This window comes from Micropterus dolomieu, linkage group LG08 (assembly GCF_021292245.1).
Source record: "Micropterus dolomieu isolate WLL.071019.BEF.003 ecotype Adirondacks linkage group LG08, ASM2129224v1, whole genome shotgun sequence".
Taxonomy (NCBI): Eukaryota; Metazoa; Chordata; class Actinopteri; order Centrarchiformes; family Centrarchidae; genus Micropterus; species Micropterus dolomieu.
Window position 1 is genome coordinate 7,760,014 of NC_060157.1, and position 11,903 is coordinate 7,771,916.

The following is an 11,903-nucleotide window of genomic DNA, read 5'->3' on the forward strand; positions in this document are numbered from 1 at the left end:
GTCTTTTGCAGACTCCATCAGGTTTTCTTCCAGAATGGTCCTGTATTTGGCTCCATCCATCTTCCCATCAATTTTAACCATCTTCCCTGTCCCTGCTGAAGAAAAGCAGGCCCAAACCATGATGCTGCCGCCACCATGTTTGACAGTGGGGATGGTGTGTTCAGGGTGATGAGCTGTGCTGCCTTTACGCCAGACATAACGTTTTGCATTGTTGCCAAAAAGTTCGATTTTGGTTTCATCTGACCAGAGCACCTTCTTCCACATGTTTGGTGTGTCTCCCAGGTGGCTTGTGGCAAACTTTAAACAAGACTTTTTATGGATATCTTTAAGAAATGGCTTTCTTCTTGCCACTCTTCCATAAAGGCCAGATTTGTGCAGTATACGACTGATTGTTGTCCTATGGACAGAGTCTCCGACCTCAGCTGTAGATCTTGCTTGCACAGTGCTCCTTGGGATGTTTAAAGCTTGGGAAATCTTTTTGTATTCAAATCCGGCTTTAAACTTCTCCACAACAGTATCTCGGACCTGCCTGGTGTGTTCCTTGTTCTTCATGATGCTCTCTGCGCTTTAAACGGACCTCTGAGACTATCACAGAGCAGGTGCATTTATACAGAGACTTGATTTCACACAGGTGGATTATATTTATCATCATTAGGCATTTAGGTCAACATTGGATCATTCAGAGATCCTCACTGAACTTCTGGAGAGAGTTTGCTGCACTGAAAGTAAAGGGGCTGAATAATTTTGCACGCAAGCTGTTTTGCAAGGAGGAATGGGCAAAAATTTCAGTCTCTCAATGTGCAAAACTGATAGAGACGTACCCCAAGCGACTTACAGCTGTTATCGCAGCAAAAGGTGGCGCTACAAAGTATTAACTTAAGGGGGCTGAATAATTTTGCACGCCCAATTTTTCAGTTTTTTATTTGTTAAAAAGGTTTGAAATATCCAATACATTTCATTCCACTTCATAATTGTGTCCCACTTGTTGTTGATTCTTCACAAAAAATTACAGTTTTATATCTTTATGTTTGAAGCCTGAAATGTGGCAAAAGGTCGAAAAGTTCAAGGGGGCCGAATACTTTCGCAAGTCTCTGCGTCTGTCTTCTCCCGCTTGTACTTGCCAGTCACGCCTCTTTAGCTCTTTTTACATTTAACTTTTGCAGGGAGCTGACCGAATATTCTTCTCTTCTGTGTTATTTTCTTATTATGTCTCTGGTGTCCACCTTCCAAGTCCGAGACAGTAAAGTAAAACAAAGGAAACCTGAGAAACAAAATGATTTCTGGCCAGAAATAGCTTCCCTCTCTCAACGACTGTTCACACGTTAACTTTCGTGAAGCGGACTTTCACGCTGTGTGATGGGTTGTCGATTTGAAAACCTTGATTCTGATTGTTCAAATTGAATGCACTGTGCTAGTGGGCAGGACGGGAGGGCACACTTAGCCCCTGGGTACACATGTGTTTACTGTTTACAAACAGAAACAAGTATAATTACATTATGATTTAAAGTATGTTTATTTCTATATGTTGTTGTTTGTTAAGTTAACAACATGTGCTGCTTCCTTCTGGGCCAGGTTACCCTAATGAAAGAGGTCACTGATCTCATCTAGCTATTTACCTGATTAAAAAAATGAAAAGAAAGAAAAGAAATGAAAAAAAGAAAAAGAAATAATATGCTTTTGAAAAATATGTTTTATGTATGTTTTAAAAATCATACTTCTGGAAATCAGGCTGAAACATGTGGCAATTACATAAATAACTACAATATTTTGCAGTAGCCTACACAATGAAGCACGTTTGGCATAAATGTATTTTTAACCCACTAAAAGTGTAATTGTTTAACAATGTACTTCCACAAAGTACACCTAAATAGTATTTACTAAAAGTTAAATAAATATATTTTTAATGAATAGACTAAAATGTTGTAAAAAATATACTTTTATTTAAGCATATTTATTAAAAGTTTAGTTAAGTATATATTTATTACCAATTTATTCAAAGTATACTTTTGAGAAGTATGTTAAAGCTCAGGAGAATATATCTTTAATATACTTGTAGTAAGCATGTTAGAAGTATGAATGTACTATAAGCATACTATGTGACTTTCCAGTATATTTTCAGTGCCTTTAAGAGCACTTCTTTTTGACCTGGGCGCACCTTTGCAATAACCATGCCAGTGTTTACCCCAGGATTGAGTTGTAGCAGCGGAGGTGAAGCAAAAAGTTTTCGTAGTGCATAGTATGTCTGAATATAAAACCCCAACACAACATGTCTCAACAGCATTGTTCTTGTGTCCATGAACATGTGATGCACATGGGAATAGCTAAAAATTTCAGTGCTTTCCCATAGTTTTATGTGAGCTTTAGATTAATGTTTTGATGGTGGTTGTAGTAGTCATAGTCAGGGGAGTGGGAGTGTTTTGGGGTCCTCCCAAGAAAAGTTCATGTTTTCCAATGAAAAATATGTAATTTCACATCATCTTGGGCCATTATTTTCACCATATCTCTGAACAAATAGTTGGAAAAGCTAGAGCAGATAATAAATAAACAAACAACACCCAAAGATCAGCCTACTGGGGAGGAACTACAACCTTTAGATTTGAGGAAAGTAATTTGGTTGGTTATGATGCTCTCCACAGTGATTTTACATTTATGGCACAGCATGTTTTGGGCATCACCCCCTAAGCCTTAACTGCAGGAAAACCCTGTTAATATGACCTCATTAAAGATACGATTGTTCATGTTTGCCTTTTGTGTCTTCATTTTACAGCTTTAGACATTTATCTGTAGACATTTATATAAAAACATAGGCAACATGAGAAACCACATCCCTTCTGAGGTGCATTATATATGCACATTAAAATCCAAAAAGAAACGGCTCCTAATTAGCTTAAAAGGACTAGTTTGCATCACTAATTTGCTTTACTAACCTCAGCTCCTCCAGTCACCACCATAATTCTTTTCCTAACAACCACTTTTTCAGACTCATCTGAAAACTGAAAAATAATTGACTCAGTCTGTACAGGACAGAGCTTTAGGCTACACCAGTTTATTCTCAGCTTGTAACTGATGTTCTCAACATTGGGCAAGTAAGCAGTAATAAAATACAGCTACCAGTTACTTTCTATAAATTGAACTAATGTTAAGTTACATAGAGCCATAAGACGCAGCCAACAGTACAAGATTTCCTGCTCAGCTGCGCAGTCTGAAGGGGAGGGGAGATGTTAGCTAGCACAAATCGGCATCCCTTTTCCAGTATTTGGGGAAACAACAGACAGACTTTTCTTGGTCTTTAGAAGCCAACACACTGTAACCGACACCGTACATTTACTGCCAGAATTTTATTCCGCTCTCATAACAGCACCTGTCGCGTAGATGTTCTGTGAAGATATATTTAGCGGGCGCCGCTACTAAAAAAGTAATATATCAATGAGCTACTAATTTTCACTCACACTGTGCGAGCATTGCTTGGCTCTTGAACGGATATAGGGGAAACATTGCATGCTGTCTGATCAGCATCTTGATATGCCACAACTGTGAGGTGGATGGATTATCTCAGCAAAGGAGAAGTGCTCACTAACACAGATTTTGACAGATTTGTGAACAATATTTGAACTTTTGTGTACATAGAGAAAGTCTGAGATATTTGAGTTCAGCTCACGATGACTGGGGACTAAAACAAAAGTGTTGCGTTTATAATTTTGTTAAGTGTTTCTGATAAGAAAAAGACTCGTAGAAGTGAATGAATGTGCATCCTTATTGCTGTTAATTTTTATTGAGTTGTTGTTGAGTTGTTGAGCATTTCTTACTTTCTTTTTTGTTAATGTAAGTAGCTAATAACATTAAATAGAATAGTTTTTCATTTCAACAACAAAAATAGAACATAGGTACATACAGCTGCTAATAACTCCATAGGGATGAATCACCCATATTAATAATGCCAATTTGTGCAACACATGCTTTTGATATGAACATTAAAACAGGCATCAACTCTCATTCTCTTGCATGGGATTCCTAGAATGGCTTGTGTTCATAAATTACTCCATGAATACATAAATGTGAGTAATCCTCTAATCTAGTACATTTTTGTCATGCTGAAAGGCAAGCTGCGTTTGCTGCTAAGGATTAAAGCAGCTCATTAAAAAGAGGCATCCATGATTGAAATAGGCCAAGAGCTCTTTTCTTTGAACCAAATGGAAGACAAAGGAGCTCAAGGAAATGAATGGTTTATCAGGTCTGGGCAGAACCCTTGCCTTGTCTACCATAAGCCCCGGACACGACATCGGCTACATCGACTCGGCTGAGCACTAAGATTAAATGGCTTATTGACTGCGACAGGACAGAGGCATCAAAAATGTAGACTTGTAGAGGGAGTGACCTTCAGATGTCACCCAAACAACAGAATGTTTAAGACACACACAAGGATGCATCGCTTGGTTTGTATGCCAAATTTTGAATTTTTCAGTATGAAAGCAAGCTCAAACAAAGCTGCCACAAGTCACATCATGCACTTTGATTTGTCATCTTCAATATTTACCTCCAGGTGAATCCAGTTTTCTAAAAGCAAAAGAGACCATATTTAATGTGTCAGTCTACAGCATAACATTAAAACCGGCATTACACTTGGAATGACACTTTATTAAATGTTGAAATGCCATCTCTTCTCTACTCTCCTCCTGTGAAAGATTCATAAAGGCCAGTTAGTGACTGTGTCACCTCTGAGATTAAGTGGATTTAGCTGGAAATGCGATGTGGGAATAGTAGCTTGTCTTTGCAACAACTGACCCCCCCCAATTCACTAGCTCCTCAACTATAAGTTTCCCTCCGTACTTTATTGGGGGGGAGGGCTTTAATAATTTATAAGGACTCAGGGGCATCCATGGAAGCAAGATTGAATTTTTAAAATGCAGTTTATCTGAAACTTGCAGCTGGGGGCCTACTGAAGGTGTATTCTGTAGCTTGTCAATATGCTTTGCCCGTATAGGGTGTGACATTAAATTAAATAGGTTATTGACTGGCAGGTGAGTTGGCAATGAGGCTGCTAGAATGCTAGCTCACTGACCCAACCTTCTATGGATCAGTGGTCCATAAATCAGAGCATAATAGATCCAGATCTTTGCCTTCTGTTTCCCTCAGGATCCTTTATTTGTTTTTAATTTGTACTGATGGTAATCCCATGGCTCCGCTCAGATATACAGACGCAATAACAGTGGAAATACCACTGCACCTCCCATGGTGCTTGTCATCTGCTCACTGTGTGTGTGTGTGTGCTATTTAACAATAAGTGTAGAGTAGCCATGTTAGTGGACAACACCTAAGCTAGTAATGCATTTGTCGATTAATGTTATCGCTGGGTTACAAGATTACTTGTAGAATCACCCACTCACTCTACTGCACACAAATGTGTGTGTGTGTGTGTGTGTGTGTGTGTGTGTGTGTGCAAAATTATATATGTAAAATTGTTTACTTTATTAAATTTAAATATACCAAATTGTCGTGTGGTGTCAAATATGCCAAAGGATTGGTCAGATCTCATTTAGAAGTGCTATTGCTTTTTTAAAAACTGTTAAACAAATCATTATATTTTTAAATCACATCAACTTCGAAGCTTTAGCTAAAAGTCAGGTTTAAAGTTATGTAAAATAGATGATGACTAATGAATGGTTTGGTTAAGGCAACTACAACACTAAGGTTAGGGAATGATTGTGGTTACATTTGATAAAAAGGCAAACACTGCTTTTCAGTCTGGTATTAAGTTATGCTATAATTTTAATTGGCTATGTTTTCTTGTTTGTTATGTTATGCATTACATTTTGTGAATTAAATGTATACAAATTCCTTTATGTATCCAGAGACATGCTTTTTCCAAAGGCTAGTTTTAGTTTAGCTTGACACTAGATTCGTGATGGCCCCCATATAAGGTATGTGTTTCCTACATAAACAGATTATGCACTTACTCCAGGGTTTATGCAAATTTGAAAAAGTGTATATCCTCTTTCAGTGTTTTACTACTATACCTTTACATTTACACCTGTAAAAAAAAAAAAAAACATAACCAAGGTGTAGGTATTAAAATAAACAGCACATCTTCATTTTCTCAGTACTTCTGAGAAAGTGCAACACCATCAAGCCATTCCTATGGAAATGCATGAGTGTTAGAAAAAACAGAATAGTGGAAAGAGAAACAAAATTACCATGAGCAGCCATTCTGCTCATTCTGCCGACCAATCTTGCCTGTACTGCATTTGATCGATGCAAGGCCACCTGCCACGCCGTGAGGTGTGCTTATATGCTGGAACATGTTGCCAGCCAGATGTAATTTGCTTAATGTTGTGAAAATATTGCTACTATAATGATAGAATCTCATGTTGTAGGTTTCCTCTAATATAGCAGAGGAGTAGGGACAAGATGCCAGGAGAGTTATGTGAAATTTAAAATAGTGGAATGTCCAGTTGGAAAAATTGAAGGAAGGATATTGCAATAAATCAAGAATAGAAGTTAAAACTGTAGCAGTATGGCTCATTGCACAAAGAAATGTAAACACCCAGTGTTTCTCCACCACACTGACCATGCAGCTGGCACACTAGTTAAACCATTCCAGATGAGGAATGACATCACAGTTTACTGGTGACACCAGCTGCTGCATGGTGGCAGATGGAGTTGGATGTTTTAGTGGGATAAAAACAAAACAACCTACAAACAACATAGATCCTAAATTAATATCACTTTAAATGTAATTTACATTAAAAGAGATCAATGAAAGTTCTCAGCTTTTTAACTGTCCAATTCTGTCCTCATCCTTTCTTGCACAAACAAAGCACTACGGCTGAGAGAAGACAGAGCAAATGGATTTCCAAACATGGTAATGTATCTCTTCTTCTTCACTGCCTTTTTTTTGTATTTACTTTTAATTTGTATTGATCTTTCGCCTGCACCTCAATTTTGCTGATGTCACAAAGGTGAGAGAGCATTACAATATACAATACTTTTTCTCCTCTCTTATCGTAGAGGAAATGAAAAGCAAATGGCACCTTTGTCCAAGACGTGAGATCGTCCAGGCGGAAGGGCTTTGAAGCGTAGGGTGAAATTGAAAAGGTTGCAGGTTCACATCCCTGGACAATGACAGCCCCTCTGCCTCCACTCCTGCAGCTCACAGGAGATTAGAAGAGCAAGAGAGATAAGAAGCAGCATTGGCTAAATGTTTTTTTTTTCTGGGCTGGACAAATCGAAAAAGCTGAAGTGCTCCAGTTAGCCAGAAGACAGACAAATAGACAGAGACAGACTGGCAGAGCGAGGACACAAAGTGAATCATTCAGAACTGACCTTGGCTTGATTGTTGCACATAAACTGGTATTCTGGTTCAAAAATACAAAAGCTGGGTACGCAAGATCAATAATAAAAACACAGTATCAAAGAGTAGATTTAAAAAATCATATAAAATGGTTAGAAGTACCAAGAGATAAGTTGTCCAAGGTAGTGATAATTTCTTCATTCTGAGATCAAACGTTCAAGATGTAACTGTACTTGTAGTGCATTTCTTAGGCACAGAGTACATACAACTGGAATTAACATACACGCACAAATGCACACAAATTCTCTCAAGCAGTGCAACTTCTTTGAGCTCTTTGCGACCCACATAAAATATGATAATACATGCAGTCAGCCTGCAAAATAGGTGAGGCTTTAGGGAAATGATGAAGGACCACAGTGCAGCAAAGGCCACCACGCACAACATCCTGCTGTTCCCCAGAGATACACACTGTTCTCCTCACTCACTCTGTGGACTACTCATCCTCCAAATTAAAAACTAAATGAGCCACTATCATCTTCCATCTATAATGTGCAGTGTAAATTTACTATGTCCTCAATATTTAGCTTCAGTTGTTTGTCTTTCCTCATCTGAATGGCATCATGAAAGAATTACTGTTGAATTTATGTAGACTGGCAAGACTTTCAGAAAACAGTTATTCCAAAATAAAGAGTAGTTTATACTTAAATTTTTTTTTAGTGTTTCCAAGGCTACAGTCATATGCCACACCTTTACCAGATTCAGAAACGGCTTTAACACAGATTTCATCATTCCACCATCTAGACTTAAACTTCATCCTATGGCAGGATGAAAGATGTCCATACATATTTCATCTCACAAACACCCAATCTATTTCATTAAAGCAGGGAGCGAGAGAAGCTGTACTAAACATGTCTGCATTTTTATTTTCCTTAAAAGAGAATTATTAAAATTCAGCTTTCAGTGGTCTGTCCATTGGTCTGTCAGGACTGTGTTCTCTTTTCTACTGCGTCTCCTGCGGGTTTGGACCCACCTGATGTTTGAATTAGCTGGTTTAAATGACAGGGCCGCCTCAGAGAGACGCCCACAGGCCCCGCTCTCCCAGGGTTTCAAAGGCCCAGCGACCCGGTTGCTGTCGGCTGTCAGGGAGGAGATGGGAACGTGTGGCGGCGAGATAACCTGTACGGGACAGAGCCCAGAGTCGTGTGCCTCTTTGACAGGCTTATTAACGGTAAACTGCCAAGGAAAAAGCCCCTATCGGGCAGAGGGATCAGGGGAGAAGAAACCTTCCCTTATCACCAGGACACCAGGGATTAAAGCCTGGCCAGCTCTGATAAATTAATTATTCTCTCTTATCTGTCATGTTTAAAGACTGTCAGACAAACCCACCTAGAGCCACAGTGCTGGACAACCTATGCTATGATGAGAGAGAACGGAACCAGCCTATGCTATATGTGCAAATCTGGTTCTCTCTGGATGCTCCTTTGTCCAGTCTGCTAGCTAAATGAAAACAAAAGGCAGAAAAGGAGAAGGTTTTCAAGTACACAAAATACTGTTTAGTAAGGTTGTAAAGGGAAAAAGTAAGAGTGAATCACATAACAATTCTTATGTATCTCTAATTCATCATAATATTCTGTGCAGCATTGGCAGTATTAAAATTAAATAGCTGTGTTCGCTTTGTGTTTCGTATTGTTATATATAAATAAGACACTCCTTTCTTTGAAAATTAATTTGTAGATACTCAAGAACAGGCCAAGACCGGCCATCGGGAGCGATGGGAGAATTCCCAATGGCCTGACTATAGTGGGATACAAATAATTTCAGACTGTAATTTCAACTTGCCATAAAATGTATCCCCCCTTTATGATGCACAGATGATGGCCTTCCATCAAGTATTTAATTTTGTGTATACTTCATATCATGACTAATAACAAGGTTGAATATGGAGAAGTTTCTCTTTTCCTAGCAAAAGTTATAGTGGGATACAAATAATTTCAGACTGTATTTTCAACTTGCCAGAAAATGTATCCCCCTTTATAATGCACAGATGATGGCCTACCATCAAGTATTTAATTTTGTGTATTCTTCACACTTTCCTACCTTTAAAGTTTAATAATTAGCATTTATTTTACTTAAAAGAAACTATCTGATGTTAGCTAGCAGATATCAGCTGATATCACCGCCCTATCATTTCCAATGTTGATCTGGCATTTTATTACCACATAAAATGTCATATTTATGTCATATTTCTAACACTGGTGCTTCTAAGGCGTGAGCAGTGAAATTGAGCATTAGTTATTTTAGAGACACATTTTGATATCAATATAGTGAGTTTATTATTTCATCAAGTCTTTTGTGTGATGTACCCAAAAAAGGAAATATCAGGCCAGGTTAAATTGTAACCAGTAACTTTTACTCACATTTCTTTGCAGGTAACAGTTGAAACACAATTGACCCTTTGCTAAGCCACACCCCGAATACACAGCTGGCCAATCACACCGCAGTATAGGACTCGCTCTAACTGAGGTCCGACACTTTTATGGCTGCGCTCCATTCACTGCAATGCAATGCAAAAGGAGTCGTTTGCTAGCTTTTTTCTGCCATATTTTTCCAAGATATGGTCAAACGCTGTTCCTGGGGCACTTGCAGTTACAGTAGTTACAGCAGCTACCCAGAGAGGTTAAAAGGAGAAGTACGATTTATTCTTTTTCCAAATCTTAAATTAAATCCAGAAAAATGTCTGCTGCGGATCGTTCCTAATGTAACTAACGCTAGCTAACATCCAACTGAAGGTAACGTAATAAAGCCCTACTGTTCTGCTTTTTAATCATTGTAATAATGGATGTAGGCCTACCCAGCTGTACAGGAACAGTGTTGATCCTTAATATCGTTGTCTTTTGTCTCAATCGTCGGGGGATGCGGTGGTTCACTTGTACTGTGTGATTGGTAGGCTTCTATCTTTCATTTTTTTCACGTCCGTTTGAGTCAGTTTTACAGCCTGAATACAACCTTTAAATGTATAATTCAACTGCAAAACTGTCTGCTTCTTTCTGAGATTGCTTTTTCCAACTAATTTGACAATATTTCTCCGGGGAGTGCAGTAATAGAGTGGCAGCGCCAACAGTTTGTCAGACTTAGCAACAGTAACTAAGGGGGGCGGGGTTTAGCGAAGGGTCAATTGGTACAATAGAAAAGCTTGGCTAGCTGGATGCAATCATGTAAATGCCGTATTTTGCTTATCATGCTTGCTTTTTAAAACAGCGGGAACGGATACAACATCGACTGTTACAGGAGTAAATGACACAAGACATTTATCAGAGAAGATTAAGAAACATGAGTGTACGAGGGCACATATGGATAATACGGTGAAGCTAGCTATGCTAGGCAGAGTTAACATAGCTACACAACTGGACAAAGACCACAGGATTGGTGTGAGGAAACATAACGAAGAGGTGGATAAGAACATGCACATTTTATAAAAGATAACTGTCTTTGTTAAATGCTACGAGGCCTTTGAGCTGGCCGTGCCATAATGAGACCGAATCCTTTGACAACCCTGGCGTTTTCAGTAGATATTGTTTCCTTGCTGGACAGTGTGTTGGAGGAGCACCTTAAGACAGCTACCGTTTTCAAAAGGCACCTCAAAGACTGTGCAAAACGAACTTTTGGACTGCATGCTTTCAGTTCTTAATAGGGGTGTAACGATACACCAAATCCACGGTTCGGTTCGGACCTCGATTTTTTATTATTAGGGCCCGAGCATGAACCGTGTGAGGTCCCTATTGAAATTGAAGGGATTATTAGGGCCCGAGCATGAACCGTGTGAGGTCCCTATTGAAACTGAAGGGATTGTTTTTCTGCAAAGTAACCTCAATTTTGGGGGCCTAAACATAATCGAAAACTCACCAAACTTTGCACAAAATTCAGACGTGGCTAAAAATTTAGTTTTTTATGGGTTTCGCGCATGGGCGTGGCAAAATGGCTCGCTAGCGCCCCCTACAGTGCAGCCCCTGGACAAAGCTTCACCTACGTATATCAAATTTCTGTGGTACGTGTTATCATGTCCAGACGTACAAAAAAGCCTTTTGGAGCCATTGCCTAAACCCAACAGGAAGTCAGTTGGTCATTTTTGGCGATTTACACACTTTGTACTTTAAGAAACTCCTCCTAGGGATTTAGTCTGATCAACTTCAAATTTTCGCTGTGCACTCTAAACCCATTGACGATTAAAAGTTATTCATTCGGTTATTACCAGTCGACCAGTTTACCTGTGGCATGCTGTCAAAAATCGATGATTCACCATGAAACAGGAAGTTGTTAAAACTTCTGTACACATGCTGATATCTGGAGCAAATTTAATATGTATATTAAGAGTCGCGCCCCGAACATCCATATGCCAATATTCACTCAATGTCATAGCGCCACCTGCTGGCAACTGGAAATGACACGATTTACGCTGTAATGTACTACTCCTAACAGATTGGACATATAAACTTCAAAACTGTCCCAGAAAACTTAACACATTCATGAGGCCATGTTGTAAAACTTGTGAGTTATCGGTTAACGGTGTGGCCGTGGCATGGGGATGAATTTCTACAATTCATTGTGACACAGAAAG

The 11,903-nt window shown here is 39.0% G+C and overlaps 1 long non-coding RNA gene across 1 annotated transcript in view; it reads left to right on the forward strand.

Moving 5' to 3' along the window:
- Positions 1 to 8,927, forward strand: part of LOC123975410 — an 11,114-nt gene extending 2,187 nt beyond the window's left edge. The window contains exons 2-3 of the long non-coding RNA XR_006826051.1: positions 6,816 to 6,859; positions 7,006 to 8,927. This is a non-coding gene — a long non-coding RNA (uncharacterized LOC123975410). The remainder of the gene's footprint in view (positions 1 to 6,815; positions 6,860 to 7,005) is intronic.
- The last annotated feature ends 2,976 nt before the right edge of the window (positions 8,928 to 11,903 follow it).